A 27,623-nucleotide genomic window follows, 5' to 3' on the forward strand; every position below is an offset into this window, starting at 1 on the left:
TTTTCAGGTAAGCAGATTGGAACACTTTATTGTTTTGATCGTCATTGTTACAGTTTTGAAGGGTGAGTCTTAGAAGACATTCGTTGTTTTAATCTTGGAAAGTGTTCACAATTATCCACATCTGGGAGCTTTGTTGTAGTTTTAGCATAACAGGGAACATATTTTCTTACACAACTCTTGGATGGCGTCATGGCTATATTGCAAAGGGAGACACTCTTATTATGCTCCTGCTGAGATCCATGGCTTATGTCAGCTGACAGATAGTACTTTTCAAGATTGAGGATATGTTCAATCGCTTTCTGTACATTATCAGGGAGCCCAGTCAAGGTGATATTAGGGTTATAGGACCCTTTTGGAGGTAAACGTATATCTACTTGGTATTGATCCATGATTTTATGGATGGTTTTTCCACGGAATCCAATAATATTGCCACGAACCTGGTAGTTTAGTGGGATTTCTTTAGAAACTGTTTTTTCAATCTTATGCAACACTCTCATTATTGCATCTCGAGCAGCTAGAGTGTTCTCTTTATATCCCGTAATAGTGACTTGGTCTTGCATCTCATGGCTTCCTTTCTTTGGAAAACGAACAGTAACATCATGTTCTGTGCAAATCTGAGCAATTAGTAAGCCCTTATGACCAGTGATCTTGGCACGACATTTGGGATCTAGATTGAGTATTAGCTTAAAATTTCTTAGTGTCCGATCTTCTATTTCCATTTGTAAAGCCTTGACTCGCTTTTGTAATTTCGTCTTGGCTTGTTCTACATTTGCTGCAAGACCCATAATAGATATGATATCAGAATTTCTTCCAGGTTGTAATATCTGGATATGAACTTCAAATTCCTTTACTAGCTTACGTAAGCCACTTCCTTTGTGCCCAATGATATAAGGATGTAGATTAAAGGGCACATGGACTTCAGCAGTGACAGGAATTAAAGATGCAAGAGCTTCAGTAGCTGCCTTGCAATTTTCTACTTGGCCTGAAATAAATATGGTGTCACTTTTCCTTAAGGAATTAGAAGCAAGATCTTTAGGGGTCTTTCTCCACTTTTCTTTTCCCTTTTCCTGCACACCTAGATCCATACTTATGCCTGGCTTTTCTATGTCTGGGAATTTGATTTGAACTTTATAATCCCTAGCAATTTGTTGAATTCGTGAACATATTGGTCCCATGAGAAAAGGTTGGAACTTCTGGGGAATAACATACCGTGTTGTAACATGGGAGCCCAAGGGCTCAAAAATATCCTGAATGTGTTTCTTTGCTGCCTCAACACAAGCTTTTGCCCCTCTCATTGTGACTTTTGTACTCTGTTTCCCTGCATAAGAGAATGTAATAACCACACCACCATACTCCTCTGCCATTTCTCTTAAAAGCTGGCCCCTCCGCATGACAAAATAATGGTGAAATTTCCTGTTTATTATTAGGTAATCCTCCACCTCATTCTCTAAGTCTTTAACTAAAACCTCTAGTCGTTTTTGCACTTCTTTAACAGCCTCTTCAGTCCCTGTAATAGTTATGGATTCTTGATCCTTGTTCTTAAGGTTAGGTAAAATGACACATGTTCCAGTCTCCTCACAGATTTTGGAAATATTGCCCCCATTTTTATTCACAAGGAATTGATGATATTGTGATTTTACATGGACAGTCCCAGAGTAACTCTTGGCTTGCTCGTCTTCTGCAAGTTTCAGAAGCTTTGTTTTGGTCTTTTCAACACTTTCGACAGAGCCCATGATAATGACTTTATGCAGGCCTGACTTGTTTTTTGGGAAATACAGATAAACCTTCCCACATTCCTCTATGATTGAATTTATCAAACATTCTTTGGGATGAGTCAGATATTTGTATAGATTAGGAGGAATGGAAATCTCCTCCTCTGCAGTATCAACTATCTCTTGCTGAATTGAAAGAATCCAGTTACGTGCAATTTCACAATTTTCTGGATATCCAGTAATGATAAACTCTTCTGAGTCGCAGTTTTCTGGTGGAAAACTAATCTCAGTGTTGGTTGCTTCAGAGATTTTTTTTATGTTTGAACCTCCTTTTCCAACTATCCTTTTGTGAAGCCTTTTTATGACTGGAATACTTACAGAAAAATTATTTTCTTTAATATCTGTCAACATATTCTCCAAATACTGTGCACATTTTTCTGACTCATGTTTTGGCCCTATCAGTTGGACGACATCACTTTTCTCTGCAGGGTGTGGAAAATTGAGGATAACATCAGGAAATTTCTTACAGATTTCACGGACCCTTTCACCTTTTTGCCCAATAAGAATGTGGTGAAATTGGTGTTTGATGATTATGTCTTGACTGTGCTCTTCTTGCAAATTATTAGCCAGCTCAAGGAGTTCTCTTTTGGCCTGGTGGACACCCAGAGATTCTCCCTCAATTCGGATTGAGTGATTTGTTTCATTTTCAGGAAACACTGAGATAGAGACTTGGTTCTTCTCTGTAATTCTATTTAGGACTTCCCCATTATTCCCCATCAGGTACTTGTAAAACTTACTGTCACTGTTGATCTCAGTACATTCCATTCTATTAAGTAGGTCGTTGACAATGATGTCAAATTTTTCTTGAGCGTAATTTACATCATCTATTGGTCCTTTTAGCATAATTTTGCCTTCAGCTGTAAAGTGTATATGAACCTTTGGCACACTATTTGTTATCTCAGCTATATTCTCACCTTTCTTACCAATAATAAACCTGTGTAGCCAAGAAGGGGCAGAGATGGAAGAAACAACATTATCATTATCATTGCAATCGATTTCATTACCTACCTCCCCTGAACTGTCAGGCTCACTATAGTGTGTCATAGAATCGAACATGCTTTCTGAGGGTGAGTGTTCTGTTGAATCTCCAGCTGTTTCTAGGATCTCTTCCAGAAAACTTCTTTTGAGACCTATGGTACAACTGCCGTGAAAGTTCATAATCACATCTGCAGTTACAGGGATTGTCTTCTCAGTCATCTCATTTTTATAACAATTGTTCTGATCCACATGTAGTTGTCTTTTATTAATATCTGTATTTGTCCTTTTGGCACTAGACAGTGGAAAGGGGACATGTCCCTTTGTTTCTTTGAAAATGTCACTTGCTTCAGGGTTTGGCTCAGCAGTCAGGGAATTAAATGTTTTCTCCATTTCTAGTGTCTGGATATCATCCTTGCTACTTTTGGCAGATGTAGGTTGGCTTCCATCTGAAGATTTCAACTCTGCCTGATTTAAATCAACACGATTCACACATTTCCTCTGCTTATGCGGACTTATGATATGAGTATTTATTTCAGCTTCTTGTTCCAAGTTTAGTGTATTTTTTCCAGTCTGGTCTATTACAAAGCAATGCTCTTGTTTGGAAATAAGACTTAAATCTTGTTCTTGACACCATTTAAAAATTTCATTCTCAGCTTTTATGACAGATTCTGGGTTGCCAAATACTGTTATATAGAGACCTTGTTCTTTGACAAAAGATGATTCTAAGTTGACACCAGTGTTTTCTGTGATATGTGCATAGAATTTTGCTAATGTACCTTCACCAAATTGAATCAAATAATTTTCTTCCTCTAGCAGTACATGGAAAGCTTGAGTGAGGGTTGCAACTTCCTCAGCCAGAGAAATATTGGTGCTTGATGATTTTGAAGTTTCTTCAGGATTATTTGTTTTCTCCAGGTGTTCAGTGACTTTGTGTTCATGTGTGGACATATCAACCACATCATCTAAACTTCTATCATGATTTTCTTCTTGAACACAACTATTTTGGTGTGGACTAGAATTTGATTTGGAATTCATTATTGACTTTTGAGTAGATTCAATCCAAATATATTGCAGATAAAATGTCAACAGCAAAAACACAAATACTTCCTGTAGCTGCCTTCTTGCATATTACTGTATGAGGAGAATGGACACTTTAAGGATATCATTCCTTTCTAAATTAGTTTATAGACTCAAGATGATAAAAATTAAATTCTTATGGATATACAATATTATTTGATAAGATGTTAAAGGTTCATCTATTAATCTATTCTATTATTTTATTAGCACAATAAAGGTTTATATTATAAGGATTATGAGGAAACAGCCACCATTGTTTTGCAAAGGAAAGCCTTCTTTATTTTTATTGGCCATAAATAACTTATTTTTCCAACTCAGTGTCATTACTTTTACCATTACCCGAAACAACACTATTGAGTACCTATAATTCTTTGGGAAAAACAAATCACTAGTGTTTTTAAGAAGATGCTGCATTTTCTAGAATTCTTATTTTTCTTTAAAATTTTTATTGAGCAATAGCTTAAAATGCACAAATTTCATGTGCACAATTAAATGTTTTTTTGTTGGTTTTCAGTAAACTTAGAGCTTAGCATTCAGAACAACTCAGTTTTACCAGATTTCTAAAACCACACATAAAATCCTGAAGTTCACTTGAAGACAACTCCCATTTCTACCATCACACTCAGGCAAAGCAAATCACATTTTTTAATCTGTAGACTTTACTGATATGAAAATGTCATAAAAAAAGTATAACCTGTAGGTCCAACTGAACCACAATTCCTTGTTGAATTTCATCCATTTTAAGGCATAACACAATACATCCCTTCTGATTACTGAACTGGTCTACTTCTATTTAAAGTGATTATAAAGACTGTTCTGAGTTGATTCCTTTTCTAGGACAATTTCTTCTACTAGAATTTTACATAAAACAAGGTATAATTTAATTTAGATTCATAAATTTGAATATTATTAACACTGATGTTTTCTCAAATGAACAATCATATCCCTGAGCATGTTTATGCACAGAAGCTACTCAATAGCAACCTAGTCTTTTGAAAATTCATCCAATAGATTTGTAATTTTATCCACAGGTTTTCTGATCTTGTACTATTATTCTGTTTATATGATTTTATTTGTTAAGAATTTTCAGGAGGCTAGAGAGATTTCTCAGTGGTTAAGAATATGTACTACTCTGGCAGAGAACCTAAGTTTTATTCCTAGCACTAATTTTAGCATCTCACAACTATCTGTAACTCCAGCTCCAGGAGATCTGAGACCCTGGGGCATGTGCACTCCCATGTGTATATACCCCCACACAGATATACACATATATACATAATTAAAATGAAATTAATCTTTTTTTAAAAAGAAAAAAATGAATCAAATTTTAAGTCACAAATTTTTCTTAATATAGGATATTGAAGACATCCTGAAGTGAATATCAAGGGAATTAGACAGAACACCAAAGCTATTCTTACAAATGTGAATTCTCAGTAAGGAACATTTATAATACTAAATATTTGGTTTTGTGTTTTAGTTCAATTTCCTACTCTCTAGATTGTGGTTCCCACATAAGAGATCATAAGCATCCTCTCCATTTCCCTGAAATAAAATTAAAAGGCCATTGCATCTGCCATGTTTTTATGGGGAAGGGGATTTTACATGCTAAGTGACACTGGGGAAACTATCTCTTCTATTATGTAGATTTATCATTTATTAAAGTTCTGTGGACAATGATGGCTAAATGCTTCGTTTTGTTCTAGAATATTATAGATATTTGTAAACAGTTTTAAATAGTTTCTTACATATTACCCTCAGCAATTACTTGCAAATATCTGTACCTGTTTTTACCAAAAATTATTTTAAGTAATGAATGTATGCTAACATTCCTGTTTTAATTCCATAAAAATACCCCATTGTAAAGAACTTGCAAATAAAGATGTCACACAGCTAGGTTAATGTAGCCATTCAATTAATCTCCTGCCAAGATCTAAAGTCTATATATTTCAGTTCACTTCTATACAGTTAGAAGAGCCATTTTGAAATCATAGAGCTTTGCTTTACATTTTACACTTTCACTGTCAATTACAATTTTATGTTTTAATCCACCCCCAGAAGATCTCCTAAAAAACTATGACAAAGTTAAAAGTAAAAACAATTAGCTTTACTAGCATTTCATTCTTCTTTATCACCTAATATTATCCTTTTTGTCCTTTCTACATGTTATACTATATCCACACATATTTGTTCACCTATATGTATGTATACATTATAATCTAAGTTCCTCATATGAGGGAGAACATGCATTTATGGACTTTGAGATTAGGTGAGCTTGTTTAATATTATAGGTTCTAAGTCCATACATTTTCCTTCAAATTTTGTGAAAATTGCTTTATTTCCTTATCAGAGATTATGTCTCCAGATGGTTATCATTTCTATGTTTTTAAAGGAGTAATTGTACTTGCATTTTGGATATCTGAAAGACTGCCCAGTGTACACAGATACTCATATTCAAAATAATATGTCTGAGATTGTCTATGGGCAGTCATCAAATCTTTTCTAACATTCTTCATTGCTGAAAGGGACTTTAAAAACCTGATAAACTGATACATTTCTTCAATGCTTGACATGTTCTAGCCTACCTTTTCTTCTAGTCCAGTTCAGAGGCGTCTGCTTGATGGTAAATCTCTGAGAGCACAAACTTAGCTCACAGGGCTCCAAAATAGTGAGAGATGAAAACTTCATGGAACTGGTGACGGCCCCCAGTGTGAATGGCAAAGCTGACAAGAAAAACATGGATCTTCCAATTAGTTGAAATGTACAATGACACTGTTTAAAATGCATCGTTGTCATCAAACCTATGTCACAAATGGAAATGAATACTTTAGGCAGGTCTAACAGTCAGTCAGCCTGAGACTCCACCTTCTATAATTCTGGTAAGACACCATTTTAGGGAGAAAAGTATCAAAATTACTTCATCATAGAATTTTAACTGTGATGTAAAAAGAAGGAGGATTCAGGACAATTGCCAGTCTTTAAACATTAAAATATCAGGTAAAACAGGTAGTAGGACTTTGTTGAGGGCTATTAAAGAAAAAGCATTTGTTCCTGGTGAAGCATAGCTATTTTATATTTTTTCAAATATTCTTCAAATATTTTTATTTGTTATTGTTTGAAAGACAAAGTTACATTTTAAGTTTTAATTACTATGCCTAAGAGATCCATGAAACAAAAATGCCTCTGATCTGCAAGATCTTGCCCAAGGACCTATAGTTTCTGAAATGCTGGAGGTTGTTGTTTATGGGAGATAACAAGCCACATGTTTTCACTCCCCTGAACAAGTTTGTTTGATCCATTTGCACTACATATGCTTGATCACATGTGGGTGGGAGGTTCACAGGCAGGAAATATATCAGTATGTACACTTGCCCTGATTGGATACAGGCTGGAGGTATGTCAGGATATATGATTGCTTCTGATTGGACCTGATAGGAAATATCTAAGGCACTATAAACCCTGATTTTGGACCATTTTATGGAAATGTAGAGATGGACCTGGCCAGAGACCATGTACCTGGCCAGTATTTCATTAAAGTTTGTGTTGTGGGAATTCATTCCGTTCAACCAATGACCTTTAGGCTATCTGTCACAATGGGTAAGCCCTTTCTGGGTACCTGACCAGTTAAAACTGAGGAGAGGGTGTGTTCCCTCTCTCTTGGATGGTCAGAGACCTGATGTTTGGTTCCCTTCACCCCAGGCAGAATTGAGGGCACTGATGACTGTTTACTTGGTTCTGTATCCGTGAGTGTATTATCCTCATTTTATATCTTAATAAATTTTTGATATCCTTTAACAGACTCTCGTGGGTGCACATTACAAGTTTGATTCATTTTTTTTTTTAAATTGTGGTACTGTTCTTATTCTCAACCAGTGGGATTAACAATTTTACACAATTTTCGTCAAAAAAAAAATGTGAATTGACATTTCAAACTGGCCAAAAGAACATAAAATTATTTAGCAGAGCCTTTCTGTAAAGAACAGAAACACACTCTTTTCCCCTCAAAAGTTAATCTTAATAAGCCTGTTAATCATCTGGATAAAAAAAAAAAAAAAAACAATCCTCCAGAAAGTTGTCTGTTTCAGAGTTAAGAAGTATTGATTCTACCTCAGCATGTAGGTTGGCACAATGACCACACTACCCACTTTCCCCTGTTTGTTTAGTGAAAGAATTTCTTTCACAATAGTTCATTTGGTCATTAATCAGTCAATCTCCTTAAGGGTCCTAGAGTTTACTCTGAAATAAGGTGTGGAGGGTATGGAAGGAATAGGAAAAGAAAGAACTGTGGTGAGAGTATATTGTATGAAAAATATTTTTCTCTTTTTTATTATTAAGTAATTTTCTATTCACTTTTTATACCATCCACAAATCCCCACTCTTTCTGCCCCCCATCCTTCTTCACAACCCACCCCCATTCCCACTTCCCCCAAGTTAAGGTCTCCCATGGGGAGTCAGCAGAGCCTGGCACCCTTAGCTGAGGCAGGTTCAAGCCCCTCCCTCCTGTACCAAGGCTATGCAAGGTGTCACACTCTAGGCATTGGGCTCCAAAAAGCTCACCTATGAACCAGGGACAGATCTCAGTCCCCCTGCCTGGGGGTCTCCCAAACAGTTTCATGTATCCAGAGGGCCTAGTCCAGTCCTATGGGGCCTCCACAGCTATTGGTCTATAGTTCATGGATTTCCACTAGTGTGGCTGGTTGTCTCTGCATATTTTCCCATCATGATCTCAACATCCCCTGCCCACAGAATCCCTCCTCTCTCTCATGATTGGATGCCCAGAGCTCATCCTGGTCCCCAGCCATGGATCTCTGCATCTGCTTCCATCAGTAACTGGATGAAGGCTCTATCAGTATGGTGGTTTCTCAGAAAATTGGGAATCAATCTACCTCAGGACCTACCTATTCCACTCTTGGGCATATACCTAAGGAATGCTCAATCTTACCACAAGGACATATGTTCAGCTATGTTCATAGCAGCATTGTTTGTAATAGCCAGAATCTGGAAACAACCTAGATGACCCTCAACCAAAGAATGGATAAAGAAAATATGGCACATATACACAATGGAGTATTACTCAGCAGTAAAAAAAACAATGATATCCTGAAATTTTCAGGCAAATGGATGGAACTAGAAAATATCCTGAGTGAGGTAACCCAGACTCAGATATACACACATGGTATGTACTCACTCATAAGTGGACAGTAGATGTAAGGCAAATGATAACCTGACTACAACCTACAGCTCAGAGAAGCTAGCTAACAAGGAGGACCCTAAGCGAGACATATAGATAGCCCAGCAAAGGAGAAATAAATGAGATCCACCTGAGCAAACTGGGAGTGAGTGGGGGGTGGTAATGGAGGGCAAAGAATGGTGGATGAGAACATAAGGAAATGGGAGGGTCGAGCTGGAACAGGGACAGTGTGGGAAAGCAAGGGAAGAGATACCATGATAAATGAAGACATCATAGGAATAGGAAGAAGCAGGGTGCTGGAGAATCTCAGGAATCTGCAAGGATGACCTCACCTTGGAATAAGGGCAAAGGTCGAGAAGGTGCTTGGACTGGTCTACTTTGGTGACTGGAGCAGTGATTTATTTGTTTTTAAATTCATGGCATATTAAAACTGACTTAGAATTGTCTACTATATCTGAAGAGACAGAAGGTAATTTTTAAGAACTTTATGTATATGCATGTATATGTGTGCATGATATATGTGTTGATGCCTGTAGGATCCAGAAGAGGGCTGCCCAATCCTCTGGAACTGCAGTTACAGGTGGCTGTAAGCCATCTGACACAGATGCTGGGAACTGAACTCTGATTCTCTAGAATAGCAGCAAGTGCCTTTAACTGCTGAACCATCTCTCAGTTCTTATTTTATTTTATTTTTTTTTTTTTTTTTTTTTTTTGGTTTTTCGAGACAGGGTTTCTCTGCGTAGCTTTGCGCCTTTCCTGGAGCTCACTTGGTAGCCCAGGCTGGCCTCGAACTCACAGAGATCCACCTGCCTCTGCCTCCCGAGTGCTGGGATTAAAGGCGTGCGCCACCACCGCCCGGCTCTTATTTTATTTTTTAATGTTATGGCTTGATAATTAGAATAAAGATTATGTATATATAGTTTTGGTCAGAAATACTTTAAAACTTTGTAATCTGATAATAAAAAATGACTTGATTATGTGAAACCTCAAAAATATTATTTTAAAATTGATTTAATATGAATACTACTTATATCTAAGTAACTATGAACTATATTTTAAATTTTATAACTAGTAACTTTTTGATGAGATATAAAATTACCATCTTGTATGTATGTATGTATGTATGTATGTATGTATGTATGTATGTGTTAGTCTGTTTTGTGCATGTTTTGTAGTAAATGATGAACTGAATTATGAGACAGAGTCAAGATAGCACTTCTCTATATTGTGATTTAAAGACAATTTAGATTAATATTGTAATCTTTGATTTTTGTAGTGAAATAAAGAATAGGAAATAGGGAAAAGAACACATTACAGAGAATAACATATGAAAGAATGTTATGTTAGCAGAAAATTGAAATCCTTGTTGTATGCTTGTGGTGGTATTGTGTTCCCTGAAATATTGTGCACCCTAATAAATTTATCTGGGGTCAGAGAACAGACAGCCACTAGATACAAAGGCTAGAAAATGGTGGCACTCATACCTTTAATCTTAGCATTCCAGAGGCAGAAATCCATGTGTTCAAGGATGCAGCCAGGCATGGTGACACACGCCTTTAATCCCAGGGAGTGGGTCTTTAATCCCAGAGAGTGGTGGTAGAAAGCAGAAAGATAAATATGGCGTGAGGACCAGAAACTAGAAGCATTTGGCATGGTTAAGCATTTGGCTGGTTAAGCTTTCAGGCTTCTAGCAGCACAGTTCAGCTGAGACCCATTCTGGATGAGGACTCAGATGCCTCCAGTCTGAGGAAACAAGATCAGCTGAGGATCTGGCAAGGTGAGCTAGCTGTGGCTTGTTCTGGATCTCTGATCTTCCATAATTCACCCGAATACCTGGTCTGGGTTTGATCTTATTAATAAGAACTTTTTAAGATTCATGCTACTTCTGGCACCCAACGTTTGTGGTATGAATTCATGAAAAAGCTATTTGTCTGTGGCCTTGTAGGTCCCTACTCAGACCCAAGCTACCCTCAGCCAGTTGTGGTGAAGCACACTGGTTGGATTTGCTGAAAGAGACAGAGGCAGGAGGATCCCAAATTTGAGGCCATCCTAGGAGGCTTGCTAAGGAGAAGCTTCAGCCAGGGCCCAGGCACAAACGGCAGTGGGACCATGGAGGCAGTGGCTGCTTCTCCGAGTTGCTGGCTACTTCTTATCCTGTTGGTGACTGCAATGATTTTGCTACCTGGGATAAAGGGTTTACTACTGCTTGTTCAGAGAAGAATTGCCAGGACCATCGTGTTACAAGAAAGCATCGACAAAGGTCAGTTTGGAAAAGTTTGGCAAGACAAATGGTGGGGAGAAAATGAGGTGAAGATTTTCTGTTCTAGGGAAGTATGTTCATGGTTCCAAGAGACAGACATTTATCAGACTGTGATTGCTCCAAATCACAGAGGACACACACACACACACACACACACACACACACACACACACAAGTCTGCAAAGAACCATGACCAGGCCTGATAGCAACTTTGAAATCTTCAAAAGGATGACAGGACCCCACAAAGATGATTCTACATGGCCTATGATAAAGCCATAAAGCCAATTAACACCACCAAAAAATCGACTTTGGACTACAAACTGGTCAGGACAATTTCGAGATGACTCAGCCTGACAGACTACTCAAGCAAGGACTTGTGACAAGCCCTGAACTTTCCTTTTATGCAGAGACTGGACAAATGATACAGAACTTGACAAATAACCCCCAAATTTTCTTTTCAAGATTCCCTAAAGATATCTTCACCACTAGAAAGAAAAAAGAAAAAGAGAATAAGATATGAGATAGATCAATGAATCTACTCTGAGAAAAAAGATAAAGAAATAATAGGATAAATAGGTAGATCATTGAATCTACACTGAAGAAAAAGGGGCAGATACAAAAATGACAAAAGGTAGACTACTGAATGTATTATGAAAAGAAAAAAGAGAATATGGATATGATAAGATAAAAAGGGAGATTATGGAATCTACTTTTAAAAAGGAACTACTTGTTTTAAATAAGATAAGTAATGAAATTTTTTTGTCTGAATTTGTCAAATGTTACTGGACTGGACATTGTTCATATATATAATGGAGTTTTTATCTGAATCTGTCAAATGTTAATGGACTAGACATCGTTAATGTATCTTGACTGTGTATATTGTATATACTTACTGGATATAATTTTTCTTGTATTAGTTATAAGTTTTTTTAAATTTTAGACAAAAAGAGGGGAAATGTGGTGGTATTGTGTTCCCCAAAATATTGTGCACCCTAATAAATTTATCTGGGTTCAGAGAACAGACAGCCACTAGATATAGAGGCTAGAAAATGGTGGCACTCACACTTTTAATCCTAGCATTCCAGAGGCAGAAATCCATGTGTTCAAGGATGCAGCCAGGCATGGTGACACACACCTTTAATTCCAGGGTGTGAGTCTTTAATCCCAGGGAGTGATGGTAGAAAGCAGAAAGATAAATATGGCGTGAGGACCAGAAACTAGAAGCATTTGGCATGGTTAAGCATTTGGCTGGTTAAGCTTTCAGGCTTCTAGCAGCACAGTTCAGCTGAGACCCATTCTGGATGAGGACTCAGATGCCTCCAGTCTGAGGAAACAAGATCAGCTGAGGATCTGGCAAGGTGAGCTAGCTGTGGCTTGTTCTGGATCTCTGATCTTCCATAATTCACCCGAATACCTGGTCTGGGTTTGATCTTATTAATAAGAACTTTTTAAGATGCGTGCTACTTATGCTGGCTACCTGTAAGAAAACATCTTAAGGTATATAGTACTGAAATAACCCAGAAAAAGTCTTGGGGTGCCTCTCTCTCCCTTCAGTTTTGTCCAGCTCTAGAACAATCACTTGCATTTCTGTTTCTCTTTTTTAATAACCTATCTCATTTCCTGTAACCATTCACTTGTCTATACATAATTAATTCTTAAGAAATATGAGGCATGAAAACTTCAGCTGTTACCCTCTGAGACTCTAATCTGTGCCTATGAAATTTGGCAGAGCCAGCCAGGAGAAAAGCATGAAATGCTTCTGTAGTCTTCTTTTGTCCTTAAGAAAATGATCCAATGCACTACAATTCCTTCCTTTTGCTCTTAGAAACCACAGACAGATTTGTTCACAGCATAGGAGAACCAAGTTCAAACTTTAACTTTTCTCTTTCCTTTCTACAGCTGTGTTACCCTCCTTTAGAGGGCTAAGAACATGCCTTTATACTCCCTCAATCCCACCATTCTTCAGTAGCTGGATTTATGTCGAGACAAGGAAGTGTATATTTCTTTGCAGAGGCTGCTAAGCCAAGACTTAAAGTGGGAAACCAGCTGCTGGTAATGGGTGACATTTAAGCTAGTGAGATATACACTACAAATGAGGATTTATGTCCTGAGGGTGAGTTGGTCTAAATTATCATGGGACTGCTTCCAACACACATATCCACAAGATTAGCCAAGATATCAACAGTTCAGTGACTAGTCAAGACAGAAATAGTCACCAGATTAACCAATATGGTGATTCTTGTATGACTGCATAAGTTTCCCAATGCCACTGAGCCCTCTGAAAATCACTTCATATCTAGACTTTTCCTGCGTCAACTGCATTCATGAGTACACCACAAAATTTCACTTCTCTGTTTCTTTGCTTTTTCCTTTCATCTTCCCAGACACATGCCTAGATGACAAAAATGGCTGATTCAAGTGCAGCTGAAAAAAGAAAAAGCAAGAAAAAACACAAACAATAAAAATGCAAAACCATGCGATATGTGTGTGTGTGTGTGTGTGTGTGTGTGTGTGTGTGTGTGTATTCGAGACAGGGTTTCTCTGTGTAGCTTTGGAGCTTGTCCTGGAACTCACTCCATAGACCAGGCTGGCCTCAAACTCACAGAGATCCACCTGCCCCTGCCTCCCAAGTGTTGGGACTAAAGGCATGCACCACCACCACCTGGCAACATGCAATATCTTAAATGATATCTGTATCTGTGCCAACACCCCTTTTCAAACAAGAAATAATAGACAACAAAACTCCTGTGAACTATCTCTCCTAACTCTACAGAGCTATACTACCTCAGTATTATCCCATTTGCCAAAAGTTACCCAGTATTACAAGTCATACTAAGCGTGTAGACTCTTATAAATGCAGTACTTTCCTATCTTTACACCATTCTACTTAGGGGAAGTACTAGGAACTGTGGAACAAACAAAGCCCATGTGTATTTTTCAAAGACCTCAAATAGTACAAGGAGATGTGTAGCTGAAGTTTTCTCCAGTCCTGTCCAGCCCCATGGACCCTGCAACTGCTTATAAAATAATCACTCAGTATTAATTAAAACTGCTTGGCCATTAGCTCAGGCCTACCACTGACTAGCTCTTACACTTAAACTCAGGCCACTTCTGTTAATCTATATGTCACCACGTGTTCTGTAGCTTTACCTGTTGCCTTTACATGCTGCTTCCTGGACGGCAGGCTGGCATCTCCTCCTCAGCCTTCCTATTCCCACCATTCTCTTCTCTGCTTGTCCCACCTATACTCCCTGCCTGGCTACTGGCCAATCAGCATTTTATTTATACAGAGCGATATCCACAGCAGAGATGCACTGATACATCTCTGATGACTCATCTTGATTTATCAGCATTTTAAAGACATTATTTTTAGCTTATAAGTTTACACAAAACCATTTTTAGGTTATACTACTTGATTGTATCCCTGACTGGGATGGGGCAATAGAAAATTTTGAAAGAAATGAAAAGCATGTAGATGAACGATTTAGTCAAAATCCTTATGCTCATCTTCACAGTGAACAGAATCTGTAAGATCACAAACTCACTAACTATAATTGTGATAACCCAGCATGAAGCCATAATCATAGATTGATGACAGAAAGCCTTATTACAGAAATGCAAAGATGTATTAAAAACTTGTTATCTTTGAAAAGACCAGAGAGGGCATTCAAAAAATTTGCCTTATATCTCAATATGTTAGCTGAGACTTTCAGGAAATTCATCAACTTGATTCCTTTATCCCCAGAAGGAGAAAGTCTTTTAGATTAACATTTTAATAACCAGTCAGTCTTGGATATACATAGATGGCTTCAGAAACTACAGATTAGTCATTAGATTCCTCAGATTTAGCTATTGCACACCAAATGATGACCATCTGGAATGAAAGAAAGGAAATAAGGAGACTTCATTTGATTATGTTCACTCATGAGTGAGTTATTAGCCAGGCCTATCCAGCAAATGCTCAGACATCAAAACGAAAGGTCCAGGCACACTTCATGTACAATGGCCTAGGTTGGTGGTAAAACACCACACACCCTCATCTTCTGGGCCATGTTCTCTGAGGCATGACACTGGAATATAGATTGTTCCTGTTCTCAGAATAGAGGGGTCAGTCCCAATATTATAGAGACCTTATAGGCCTAATAATGCCCAGGGAGGAAGCTGATTTCATACCTTGACTTCCTCATACTTACCAAAGAACTTTGGGTTACCTTAGATGTACTACGTAAGAAAAAACAAGCTACTTATTAGCTCTTTCCCTGGAAATGTATTCTTCTTGTCAACAGATAAATTTGGGGTAGTAGAAATGCCCCAAAGACAATATTTTATTTCATAGGTAATGTGTCATTCAGAACACCAGGTTTTTATTCATCCAACCCTGATTGTCTCTCAATGTCCCTTTCCCCAGTTGAGAGATTTGTTGAGTTACCTTGTAGAATTCCTGCAATTCTGTAATATATCTAAAGTGATGATAGCCCTAGCTTCTGAAGTGTTCAAAGACATCCTAAAAAATAGAATTGACTGGACCTTTGATGGAAGTAATTTTTCCAGGTGGTCCTGAGCATTTTTGTAATTGTCAGACCACAAGAAGAGGACAGCTTGGTTCATATATTCAGTCTAAAATCAGAAACCTCAAACCTACTGATTCTACCTGAAGACCCAGAAGAAAACACCTATGCCTGTGAATTGGTAAGAAGTCCTCAAAATTTCTCTTCAACAAACAAAGAGAAGTGACAGCTTGATAATTGGTGCCTTAAATGGTTTGAACAGTTCCTGATCCCATTTTTCTCTTATAATCCTAAACCAATACAGAGCAGTTTGTGTGCTCTAGGTGAAATAAAATACTTTATTCTGCTTTTATTCATTTTTCCTATTCCTAGAGGAAGAAGTAATCTGTTTGTGCCTATTTTAAAGGAAGTAGCAGATATCATTAACTCCTTCCATTGATGGCTTTGTCCTAAAATGTAATAAATGCACCACAAGCAATTCTTTTTAGGCTTCTCAATTAGTATAAAAGAAATGACTCACACTAATACCACATATACATGTTTGAAGTATACCCCATGTAGTGAAACCATGAATGGGGGATGGGGCGGAGAGACTGAAAACTAAATACCAAAACTGAAAGACTTCCTTCAGGACTTCAAGCCAAAGAGCCATATAAATTTCCTTTAAAAAATCAGTTTCTGATTTTTCTCATTCTGTTGGAACTGAACCATTCATAAGTATTCTAAATGTCTTCTCTATAAATCCAATGGGTAGTTTGTTTGAGAAGGATAAAAACTGCCCTGGGAACTAGAGAAAGATGATGATTCAGACTATAAGTCTTATGGATTCCAATTTTCCTGTGTCCTTGCAAAGCAGGAAATTTAACTATTTTCTCAGTAACCATTCTGAATCTGCTAAACTAATCTTACTGTTTGTACAACCCTGTCAAAATAACAGCATTTTATCACTACATAATGATACAAAGGCTATACAAACAGTTGTCCATAATTCAACCTTTTTATGCCTGTAATCCAGAATGTGACCTGCCAAGCATCTCATACAATACCCACTCTCCTTCAATATGCAAAGAAGATACTTGGAAACTGACCCTTTTCACTTAGGGATTCAGAGGTATGAGATCACTGTACAACACAAAAACTTTCCCATATCTTTTTCTCATAAATATATTTGGTCCCAGGGACCCTCTACTGCTATAAAATTACTGGCCATCAGATTTTTTGTGTGTGTATAAGAAGGATACTTTCTGTTCTAATTCAGAGATGGCAAGGTCCATATACTGCAGCATCTACCTTCAGAAACTAAAGTGTACTAGAGAGATTTTTCTAAACTTTCCCAACCAACTTGGGATCCTTTGTTAAGACCTTCATATATATATATATATATATATATATATATATATATATATATATATATATATATATTACAATTGTATGTATGTGTATATATATATATATATAAAATTAAGGATTGAGATAGGCTAAAACTGGAAAATTAAACATGTATGCAATTATTAGATACAAATTCAATGATGAACACAAACTCAAAGTACAGTAGGCACAAAGATATAAGATAGAATATATACAGAATAAAAATAAATGTATTAATCATTTTATGAAGAGACAATAGAGTCCCCAGCATCTGGTCAGCAAATGAGAGACCTATAGGCAGGATGCACTACCACCCTTTCCATCCACTGGAGAGTTTCCTCATGACCCACACTGCCACCCAAACCTACCTAACCCAGCACCCTCACAGTGGACAGCCCTTCCCCACAATACCAGCAAACCCTATAGACATAAGCACCACCCACACAAATTGGAAGAACAGCAGCCCCTGTATATGAAGCACCACCTACATGAGTTTTAAGAACAGGTGAGTGAGTGGTCTCCCAGCTAAACTGCCCCAATCTCTAGGCCCTAAGAACCAGGTTATATCCTGTGTCCCTCCCCTTCCCATCTCAGTTCCAGAAAGCCAGCAGGGCCCTGCCCCCAAATCTGGTGGAACTTCACTGTGCTTGTGCAGTCTCTAGCAGCCTATCAGTAGGTAAAAGACCTGCAGACAGGCTGCAACACTACAATTGTCATCCACTGGACTCTGTTCCCCCAAGACCCAATCCACCGCCCAACTCAGCTACCCCAACATCCTCCCCATGTACTGGGCTCCCATGAAATATTAGCAGACCATATAGGCACAAGTGCCACCCCTACCAGTTGGAAGAACACCAGACCCTATAGGCACCTACACCAGGTGGAAGAACAGGCACAGGTACTACCCAGACCAGTTGGAAGAACAGAATCCATAGGCATAAGTAAAGCCCGCACCAGCCAGATGAATTACAGGATATGCTGGATTTAGGCACCCAAACCTCCACAATTCCTAGCTGATACAATCCTACTGAACCTGATCATGGGCCAATCACCAGAACCATTAGCCATTCAGGCCAAAAGACAACAAATGAAACAGATAATAAAGGAACAAAAGACTCATTCAACAAAGATATCACAAAAGACCACATGTACCTATATTTATTCCAAACTGTGTGAATGCCAGTATGAGAATATATTGACAACATAAAGGGCAATATGGCACCACCAGAAGCCAGTGGTGCTACAAAAGCAAGACCTGAGCATCCCAATGATTCAGAAGAAAACAACTCTAAAAATAACTTTATTAAGATGATAGAGGCCCTTAAAGAGGAAATAAAAAATTTCCTTAAAGAAATTGTGGAAAATACAATCAAAAATTGGGGAAAAAAATCAATAATTTCCTCAAAGAAACCCAAAAGAAAAACCAAATAGGTGAAGGGAACAGTGCACAACTTGAAAATTGAAATAGAGGTCTTAAAGAAAACACAAACCAAGGGAATTCTGGAAATGGAAAATCTGGCTAAGTGAACAGGAAATACTGATGCAAGCATCAACAACAGAATACAAGAGATGGAAGAGGTATTGAAGATAGGATAGAGGAAATAGTTTCATTAGTTAAAGAAAAGGTTATATCCAAAATATTCTTAACACAAAACATCCAGAAGATCTAGGACACCAAGAAAAGACAAAAAACTAAGAATAATAAAGATAGAAAAGGGAGAAGAATTCCAACTCAAAGACAAAGAAATTATATTCAATAAAAACATAGAAGAAAACATTCCAAACCTAAAGAAGGATATGCTTATGAAGATACAAGAAGCTTAGAGAACACCAAATAGACTTGGCCAAAAAAAGTCCCCTTGCCATATAATAATCAAAACACTAAATATATGGAATAAAGAAAGAATATTAAGAGCTGAAAATGAAAAAAAGCCAAATAACATATAAAGGCAGACCTATCAGAATTGCAACCAAATTCTCAGTAGAGACTTTAAAATCGAGTGGGTCCTGGACAGATGTTTTTCAGACACTAAGAGACCACAGATGCCAGCATCTACAGACTACTATACCCAGCAAAATTTTCAGTCACCACAGACAGAGAAAACAAGATATTCCATGATGAAACCAGATTTAAACAATACCTACCCACAAATCCAGCTTTACAGAAAGTACTAGAAGGAAAAATCCAACCCAAGAAAGTTACTACACCCATGAAAACAGAGGAAATACATAAATATATAATCTTACACCACCAAATCCAAAGAAGAGAAACACACACACACACACACACACACACACACACACACACACACACACACTACCATTATTAGCAACAAACTCCCCAAAATAACATGAATTAACAATTACTGTGTATTAACATCTCTTAATACCAATGGACTCAAATTGCCTATAAAAAGACATAGGCTAACAGAATAGATATGAAAACAGGATCTATTCTGCTACATACAAGAAACACACCTCAACTTTAAAGAAAGACATACATCAGAGTAACGGGTTGGGAAAAAATTTCCAATCCAATGGACATAAGAAGTAAGCTGGAGTAGCTATCCTAATATCTAACAAAATAGACTTTAAACTAAAATTAATCAAAAGAGATGGAGAAGCACGTTTCATATTCATCATCGGAAATATCCACCAAGATGAAGTCTCAATTCCAAACATTTATGCCCCCAATACAAAGGGCATCCACATTTGTAAAAGAAACATTACTAAAGCTTAAATCATTCATCAAACATCACACTTAAATAGTGGGAGACTTCAACACCCTGCTCTTACCAATGGACATTCCTGCCAGACAGAGACTTAACAGACAAATAAGGGAACTAACAGATGATATGACTCAAATAGAATTTAACAGATAAAGACAGAAGATTTCACCCAAACACAAAAGAATATACCTTCTTCTCAGCATGTCATGGAACCTTCTCTAAAACTGACCACATTTGGTTACAAAGCAAATCTCAATAGATTAAAAAAAATGGAATAACTCTTTGTATCTTATATGATCACCATGGGTTAAAGCTAGAATTCAACAAAAACAACACAAGCTACAGAAAGCCTACAAACCCATAGAAACTGAGCAACATTCAACTGAATTACCTTTGGGTCAAGGAAGAAATAAGAAATTAAAGACTTCCTAGAATTCAATGAAAATGAATGCAAACATACCTAAACTTATGGGACACTATGAAAGCAGTGCTAAGAGGAAAATTCATAGCACTAAATGCCTACATAAAGAAGTTGGAGAAATCTCACACTAGTGACTTATCACACCTGAAAGCTCTAGAACAAAAAGAAACAAACTCACACAGGAGGAGTAGATGGCAGAAATAATCAAACTCAGGGCTGAAATCAATAAAATAGAAACAAAGAGAACAACATAAAGATTCAATGAAATAAAGAGTTGGTTCTTTGAGAAAATCAACAAGATATACAAACCCTATCCAAGCTAACCAAACGTCAGAGAGAAAACATCCAAATTAACAAAATCAGAAATGAAAAGTGGGACATAACAACAGACATTGAGGAAATTCAGAGACTCATCAGGTTATGCTTCAAATATCTGTACTTCACAACGCTGGAAAATGTAAAAGAAATGGACAATTTTCTAGATAGGTACCACATACTAAAATTAAACCACGACTAGATAAACAATTTAAATGGACTTATAACCCCTGAGGAAATAGAATCAGTCATTAAAATCCACCCAACCAAAAAACGCCCAGGACCATATGGTTTCAGTGCTGAATTCCACCAGAATTTCAAAGAGCTCATACCAATACTCCTCAAATTGTTCACACAATAGAAACAGAAGGAGTATTACCAAACTCCTTTTACATGGCTAGAGCTACACTGTTACCCAAACCACACAAATCCCCAACTAGAAAAGAGAATTACAGACCAATCTCCCTCATGAATATTGATGCAAAAATACTCAATAAAATACTAGCAAACCAAATCCAAAAACACATCAAAATATCATCCACCATGATCAAGTCAGTTTTATTCTAGAGATGCAGGAATGGTTCAACATATGAAAATCTGTCAATGTAATCTACCATATAAACAAACTGAAATAAAAAACACATGATCATCTCATTAGATGCTGAAAAAGCCTTTGACAAAATCCAACACCCCTTCATGATAAAGCTCTTGGAGAGATCAAGAATACAAGGAACATACCTAAACATAGTAAGGCAATATACAGCAAGCCAGCAACAATATTGGAAAATCTAAAGAAAATGGACACTTTTCTTGATAGATACCACATACCAAAATTAAATCAAGACCAGATAAACAATTTAAATGGACCTATAACCCCTAAGAATATAGAAGTAGTCATTAAAAGTCTCCCAACCAAAAAAAGCCCAGGGCCAGATGGTTTCAGCACAGAATTCGACCAGAATTTAAAAGAAGAGGGCTCAATTGTTTGAGCATCAATAGGGCTCAAATTGTTCCAGTCAATAGAAACAGAAGGAACATTGCCAAATTCTTTGCATGAGGCTATAGTTATCCTGATACCAAAACCACACAAAGATGCAACAAAGAAAGAGAATTACAGGCCAATATCCCTCATAAACATTGGTGCAAAAATACTCAATAAAATACTGGCAAACCAAATCCAAAAACACATAAAAAATATCCACCATGATCAAGTAGGTTTCATTCCACAGATGCAGGGAAAGTTCAACATATGAAAAATCTGTCAATGTAATCTACCATATAAACAAACTGAAAGAAAAAAATGATCATCTTGTTAGGTGGTGAAGAAATGTGTGACAAAATCCAACATCTCTTCATGATAAAGCACTTGGAGAGATCAGGGATACAAGGAATATATTAAACATAATAAAAGCAATATACAGCAAGCCAACAGCCAATATCAAATTAGCGATTCCACTAAAATCAGGTACAAGACAAGGCTGTCCACTCTCTCCACATATATTCAATATAGTACTTGAAGTTCTAGCTAGAGCAATATGACAATAAAAGGAGATCAAGGGGATACTAATTGGAAAGGAAGAAGTCAAATTTTTATTTGCAGATGATATGATAGTATACATAAGTGACCACAAAAATTCTACCGGGGAACTCCTAAAGCTAATGAACACCTTTAGTAAGGTGGAAGGATAAAAAATTAACTCAAAAGAGTCAGTTGTCCTCCTAGGTACAAATGATAAATGGGCTGAGAAAGAAATTAGTGGTAAAACACCCTTTACAATCCCCACAAATAATATAAAATATCTTGGGGTAACTCTACCCAAACAAGTAAAAGACCTGTATGATAATTTCTTTGAAGAAAGAAATTGAAAAAGATATCAGAAGATGAAAAGATCTCCCATGCTCGTGGATAGGTATGATTAACACAATAAAAATGGCAAACTTATCAAAATCAGTCTACAGATTCAATGCAATCCCCATCAAAATTTCAACATAATTCTTCACAGACCACAATAGAGCAATACTAAGTTTCATATCAAAAAGCAAACAAACCCAGGATAACTAAAACAATACTGTACAATAAAGGGATTTCTGTAGGTAACATCATCCCTGATTTCAAGCTCTTCTATAGAGCTATAGTAATAAAAACAGGTTGATATTGGCATAAACATAGACACGTGGATCAATGGAATCAAATCAAAGACCCTGAACTAAATCCACACACCTATGAATACCTGATTTGTGACAAAGAAGCCAAAATTATATAGTGGAAAAATGAACGCATCTTCAACAAATGGTGCTGGCATTACTGAATGTCAGCATGTAGAAGAATGCAAATAGATCAGTATCTATTACCCTGCAAAAAACTGAAGTCCAAGTGGATCAAAAAAGTCAACATAAATCCAGTAACACTTAACTTGATAGAAGATAAAGAAGAAAATAACCTTGGATGCATTGACACAGGGGATTAGTTCCTGAATATAACACCAGTAACACAGACACTGAGATCAACAATTAATAAATGGGACCCTTTGAAACTGGAAATCTTCTGTAAGGCAAAGGACATTTTCAATAAGACAAATGGCAGCCTACAGAATGGGAAAAGTTCTTCACCAACTCCACATCTGACAGAGGGCTGATCTCTAAAATATATAAAGAACTCAAGGAACTAAATATCAAAATATCAAATAATCCAATTTAAAAAATGGGGTACAGATCTAAACAAAGAAGTCTCAACAGAAGAATTCAAATGGACAAAATACTTAAAAAATTGTTCAATGCCCATTAGTTATCAGGGAAATGCAAATCAAAATGACTCTGAGATACCAACTTACACCTATTAGAATGGTTAAAATCAAAAACTGATGACAGCTTTTGTTGGAAAGGATGTGGAGTAAGGGGAACACTCCTTCACTGCTGTTAGGAGTAAAACTTGTACAGCCACTTTGGAAATCAATTTGGTGGTTTCTCAGCAACGTGGTAATCAATTCAACTAAAAGACCCAGTTATATCACTTGGGCATATACCTAAATGATGCTCATTCATACCACAAGGACACTTGCTCAACTATGTTTATAGCAGCATTGTCCATAATATACAGAATCTGGAAACAAACTAGATAGCCCTCAACTGAAGAATGGATAAGGAAAATGTGGTACATTTACACAGTGGAATATTATTCAGCTGTAAAAAACAATAACCTCATGAAATTTGCAGACAAAAAGATGGAACTAGAAAAAAAAATCATTCTGAGTAAGGTAACTCAGATCCAGAAAGACAAACATGGTAGGTACTTAACTCATAAGTGGATATTAGCAGTAAAGTATAGGATAACCAACCTACAATCCACAGTTTCCAGAGAGGCTAGATAACAAGGAGGGCCCAGATAGGGATGCATAGATTTCCCTCAGAAGGGGACATAGAAGAAATCTCTTGGGTAAACTGGGGGCAGGGTTGGGGGGATGGGAATTTGAGGGAGCGGTTTGGGGGACCTGGGTATGGGAAGCAGGTTGGTGGTGGGAAGGAAGTACAGACTAACAAAAGAGACACTTATCTAGGGGGCTTGAACTGTTTAGGAAGCACCCAGGCAGTGGACCGGGACCTGTCCTTAGTGCATAAGCTGGCTGTTTGGAACCTGGGGCTTATGCAGGGACACTTGGCTCAGCCTGGGAGGAGGGGACTGGACCTGCCTGAACTGAATCTACCAGGTTGAACTGAATCCCCAGGGGAGTCTTTGCCCTGGAGGAGATGGGAATGGGGGGTGGGCTGGGGGGAAGGCAGAGGTGGGTGGCAGGAAAGGGGAGAAAAGGGGAATCCGTGGCTGATATGTAAAATTAAATTAAATTATAAAATAATAATAATAATAATAAAAAGAGACACTTGATAAGGGGAACCATTTTTTGGTTAGTGAGAAAACTGGTACCAAGGAAACCCCCAGGAATCCACAAGGATGACCCCAGCTAAGACTCCTAGCAATAGTGGAGAGGGTGCCTGAACTGGCCTTCTCCTGTAATCAGATTGGTGACTACCCTAATTGTGATCAGAGAGCCTTTATGCAGTAACTGATGGAAGCAGATGCAGAGATCTACAGGTAAGCACTGAGCCAAGCTCTGAGAGTCCTTCTGAAGAAATGGAGGAGGGATTGTATGAGCCGGGGTGGGGGTGGGGGTCAAGGTCATGACAGGGAATCAACAATGAGGGAGCCTGCATGAGACTGACCTAGGCCCTCTGCATATGTGTGACAGTTATGTAGCTTGGTCTGTTTGTAAGGCTTCTAGCATTGAGATCAGGACCTACCCCTGGCACTTAGCTGTCTTTTGTGAACCGCTTCCCCAGCATGGTTATCTTGCACAGCCTTATTTAGAGGAAGGAGCTTGCTCCTACCTCAATTTGATGTGCCATACTTTGTTGAAGCCCATGGGAGGCCTGCCCCTTTCTGAATGGAGACAGAGGAGGAGTGGATTAGGAGGGAAGAGAAACTGTGGTTTGTATGCAAAATAAATGAAAAAAGTTAATAAAATAAATAAAAAAGAAGAAATAATTATATGACAGTATTAAATATGTGGGATTGATTTAAAGTAAGCAATAATACTGAGAATTTTCTACAATAAAAAAATAGAACTGAAGATTTAAATAAACTGGTCTGTTGGTACATGAATTTAGTCACACCACTGTAGATAAGGAGGAAGGAGGATTAGGAATTCAAATTCACCCACATTTTTGTAACAAGTTCACAGTTAGCCTGCATTAGGCAAGAGTGTTTTAAAAAAATGAAACACAACCAAAGGATGTAAATGGAGTACTACTGTACAACATTCTGAGATAAGTAAAAGTTGAGATACCAGTATCTTGCAAAATACTCTGCTGCAATAGTCAAAGGTCAAAGATAATTTCAAAATCCACTAGTTTACAAAAATTCCACACTATTACCTGTAAAGTGTAATATTCATACTGCTCTAATATGGTTTTAAAATACTAAGTATATGGAGGTTGAAAGGACAACTCATATATAACAGTGAGTTCTCTTGACTTCTCAATGTAAACAATCAGCCAAGTAGTCACAGGGCTAGGCAGGCCTAGACTAAGACAGGGAACAAATAATAAATTAATGAATATAAAGTTTTGATAATTAAGAACAAGAAAGTCAAATAAATAATATGGTATAAAATATTTGTTAATTTAAAAATTTACTTTTAAAGTAATGGTATCAAAACCAGAGTTCATGAAGTAATATATTGAAAAACAGTCCATTGTACCAAAACTGAAGTTATAATATGCTTTTAATAAGTAAAGATTGTTCAACACTTATGATTTTTAAGTAGAACATTAGTAGAAACACATATCCTTAGAATAATTTGTTGGATAGTTTCAATAGCCAAAGTAAAGCTAATCCTTTAAAAGTCCTGAAATTAAAAAAAAAGAAAAGATGGAATGTCAGATTCCAATAAAAGTTGGCAATGAAACACTTTTTATAAGAGATCAAGATTCTGACTCCACAAATTTATAGAAAAACAAGATAGTTACGTTTCATTGAGTGTACACTAAGATATTAAACTAAAACACATAGTACATTGTCATATATGAGCATAAATTTTACTATTACAATTAGATAAGAATAATTCAGAAAGAAAAAAATAATAAAGGAGTAGACATGAGAGAGTGTTGAAAATTAGACCATTGAAATTCACATAAAATATAAGATATTTAGGAGGCAATACTTAAACAATGGCTGACCACATAATTAAGTAATTGTATAGGATAGCTGCCCAACTCAAATGTAATCTAATGAAACAGCCAAAAGACAATGAAAAGTCACATAACAATCCAGAGGAGTTAAAAAGAAATTTGATACCTGGAAAGGGTGAACTGCCAGACTGGACAAAGCTGGAGCTTTCTGAATCTACATGAAGGTTCCCATGACAACTGAATTGTGAGGGACATTCTTACCTCACAGTAAAATAGCCAACAAAGATGGCCACTTTTCTCAAGTGTCAATGTGACTCTAGTAAACAATATCAGCATTTTATACAAGAGAATGATATAAATTGAGGGTTAAAAGCAAACAATTTTTAAAAAATTATATTCATATATTAGCAAGCAAATATGATACTTTAAAATCACTTTCGAATATTTAGAAGAGCAAAGCAAATAAACACGTAAAAGTCTACTAAAAATTACAGCAATACAAGTAATATGAATACAGAAATGTAGAAATTCTAAGTGCCATAATAATTTCCACACACATAATGAATAATAATAAAATAAACCAAGAAGATGGTTAATTTCCATGGTTCACAAACATGATTAGATTTGAAATCACCTTGGAGACACACCTCTGGGCATATGTTTGATGGAATTTCCATAGAGGTTTAAAGCCCTACCTTGAATGTTAACAACAGCATCCTATGGGCTGGAATTGCAGTCTGGATTGCCACAGTCCAGCTGTGGATGAGGGCAGGTTCTGAAGATGAGTGGATGCAAGAGCAGTGATGGGAGCAATCAGACATGGGACACTTCTTAGTTTTGTTTTAGGAGAAATGGACAGAGAAGATGCACATCTTTGGGTGGCTTGTCCTACTCTGACAAACTCTTGTCTCTCACAGGCTTTATTTATATAGAATTTAGTAAACAGGGATACATTCATGATGTTCCAAAACATAGATCTTATCATTTATGTTTTTGGACATGTGTTTTACTTCCTTTTGCTCATCTTTTAGTCATCATTAATAAATTGTGATAGAACTTACTTATCATTTTCAATCATTTTTACCTCAAATTTTAACATCATTAATAAACAGAGTTATCATTCTTACTCATTAACCCCATAACCCAATTTTAAGAATCTAGAAGCATATGACAGCCTGTTCTCAGGCTGGTAGCTTTGGTTGCTTCAATGACACTAGACCAAAACAAAATATTTAAGCTACCCTGGACATTTTGGCATGTCCCAAGCAGTATATTATTAACTCTTTGAGGTCAGAGTGCCCAAGAAAAATCCTCAGGCAAAAGCT

At 37.1% G+C, this 27,623-nt stretch overlaps 1 pseudogene across 1 annotated transcript; it reads right to left on the minus strand.

Annotated features, from left to right (window-relative positions):
• Positions 1-26,533, minus strand: LOC102903940 (vigilin pseudogene; annotated as a pseudogene). The gene is made up of 3 exons (XR_013047945.1): positions 26,465-26,533; positions 6,410-6,547; positions 1-3,881 (listed from the first exon to the last, which is right to left on the minus strand). The product of XR_013047945.1 is annotated as a vigilin pseudogene (transcript).
• Positions 26,534-27,623: the final 1,090 nt, after the last annotated feature.

This window comes from Peromyscus maniculatus, chromosome X (assembly GCF_049852395.1).
Source record: "Peromyscus maniculatus bairdii isolate BWxNUB_F1_BW_parent chromosome X, HU_Pman_BW_mat_3.1, whole genome shotgun sequence".
Classification (NCBI taxonomy): domain Eukaryota; kingdom Metazoa; phylum Chordata; class Mammalia; order Rodentia; family Cricetidae; genus Peromyscus; species Peromyscus maniculatus.